Here is a 2,935-nt window from a genome sequence, read left to right on the forward strand (position 1 = left end):
ATATATGATAGGTAAAAGAAACTAACATTGTAGCCACAACTTACATTAAAAGGAACTCTAACGATGTTTTACGCATACATAGGTTTAAGATACACATAAAGGTCAAGGACATTGGTGGGAAGACTGCTTTTGTCCTTGATGGGGTTGCGTAGAAACTTCTTGATACTTTTGCTCACGTGTTAGTTAATATATTTTCAAAAGTGAGACTGATGTAACGTTGCATATTTGCAGTCTATGCAGGATGGACTTGGTCTTCAAACTTAAATTAAGCAATTTAAATGTGAAATAGGGGTGGTAAAACTATACAGTTAAAAAAGCGTATGCGCCGGATGAAGAATTAGAATGCAACACCGCATAAACAAAGACCAGAAGGCAAAGTGCTACAATATTATTGATCTTCTAATGCATATTATCTTGATAGGTACATCATTCATCTTTCGGACAATCTGTTTAACATACATCATCATTAATTACTTTTATGTACAGGAAAAGAGAAAGTAGAAGATTAAACTGAACTAATAGACTGTAATGCGGGAGGATCAAACACAGAATACTTAGAAGAAATACCTAATGAACTTCAATTTTAAATAGAAGAATTTATTCGAGAATGTCTAAGAAGTGAAGAAAATTATTCATAGACGACAACGAAGAGAGTGATGTCGACACCATATAAATGACAAAGTGGAGTGTTTTTCTATTCTACGGACGTTAATATTATTAGTTTTATCAAGTAGTGTCTATTTTGTTATTTGTGAAACTTTACATGTCCAACAGTGCCTAATTGTATATCATATGTTGTTGATATCTGTTATGGTAGCGGAATTGGTTTTATCTATGGCCAAAAAAACTTCCCATACTAAATATGTACATGTCTATAAAAAGTTGTGTTGTTTATGTGCCATATGTCAATCCACATTTTTGCACTTAAAGTTATATGCTACCTACCCCTACTCACCAGGATGTGAATAACTCATTCAAGCAACGACATTTTAAAACTCCAGAAAAACCAAATACGCCGCGACAATACATAGGTGTAACTGAAAATATTAAATTTTAACACTTATTTAACAACTACACTAAAACTATAAAGTAATAGTAAACCAAATTTGCAAATAAGGGAGACGCGCGAAGCGCGGACAATTTAAATTTTAAAGTAGAGATAGCTGATAGAAAAAGTTTGAGAGTATTTGATTTTTTAATTCTAGTCTTTTATGTTAGATTATTATCATTAGTATATGTAACATGGTAATGATTGTTTTTTTTTATGATGATAAATTGATATTGATATGATATTCATGATATAGATTATTTCTAAATTTTAAATAGCGTATACTTAATTTTGTATTTGGTATCTCTACAGATTTTTTAGCGGTATGATATGAATCATTATGAGCGAATGTGTTTCTATATATTAAACATGAAAAGGTAGTAAATAAATGTAGTGGATTGTAAGTGATACATACAACAAATGAGAAGAAAGTGATATATTATGCATTTGCTATCTCTAATGTGAGGGCATTGCTCATTTTTATAAAACATATCAGACTACTGATGTCAATATGATACACAAAAATGTATTATTTAAGGTGTATCAAATAGTTATAGTGATCATTGATATGGATGATACATTACTATACATCATTCTGGACATATTGTGAATCATCGTAGCATCAGATATGTATTTGGTGTAAGCATTAATATGATCAAAATAATGGGGTTTGTCTCTAGTGTGACAATTCCTAAATTGGTCTACCATAAGAGAATTCATATTCCGAAAGATTTAATTCGGGATGTTCGATAATTCTATGGGGATGGAGATATCTTACTAGAAAACATGACGTGCTAATGTACGTAGATAACAAATGATAAGGGGCAAACCAGCATATGGATAAAGGCAGATGCCGAGATACATATAAATGCTATGTATTGTGTATCTTAAATAATATATAATGATGCACAAGTCGTAGAAAGATGAATTAATGTATGTATTCATAGCCTTGAGACCATTGATGAGGGGGTTGAATAGGTTCAGCAGATCGGTAGTTATTGTCGATGGTGCACATTTTAGTCGAGCTTACAAAAGGACAATTATATGAGCAATCACACTGGATGGGGCATATATGTGTTTTTGTGATGGTGACTTTATTTTTTTTTTTTTTGTATTATAACTTTTACATAGTGTTAATGTTATATCAAACAAAAATATCATGTGTGTTGATTTCTGATAGGTTTCATATTTTCATTGACAGATGGAGTTGTAGTCATAGAAAATGACTGTTCATGGACATGGTTCTTTGAAGAATAAAAAAAATACAGTTGGCAAGCGTGAAAAAATGTGTTATATTACATAAAAATTAAAGTATTATGAAGAGTGTAATCAATGTGCTTCAAATGTACCTCATTATACATGCACGTGGCATCTTTGGAAGAATCTGTGTACAAACTTCAAGAGGAGCAGAATCACCCTATGTAATCTATTCTTCTCTATGGCTAAGACTTATTGAGAAGAACTTTTTTGATAAATAAATGGCTAAGGTGGAAAAGGTTGATCATGTTTCCAATCTGTGTTATAAAATCAGAAATTACTGGTTCTAATAAATCATTCAGAAACACGAAGTAACTGAGAATTTTTATAACCAGTAAATAAGATGAACAGAAATAAAATAATTTAATCTGTAAAAACGTACCAGAATCTGGAATACTCTTATTGAAAATTTAGGAAGAAAATCAAGTCCACTGAATTCACAGTGTCCCCTTAAGGAAATTATTCCCCTCTAGTATCCGAGGTTTGATTTGGAATATAACCTCCCAGGGTAAAATGATTTTAATCAGTAGAGTATAGATACCAAAAACTCTACTGTCAGCGAATCAATCCACAGCAGGAAAGTACACGAAGAAAAAATGTGATTTTAAGAAGAAGGAAGATCAGAAAATT

This window comes from Solanum pennellii, chromosome 4 (assembly GCF_001406875.1).
Source record: "Solanum pennellii chromosome 4, SPENNV200".
Taxonomy (NCBI): Eukaryota; Viridiplantae; Streptophyta; class Magnoliopsida; order Solanales; family Solanaceae; genus Solanum; species Solanum pennellii.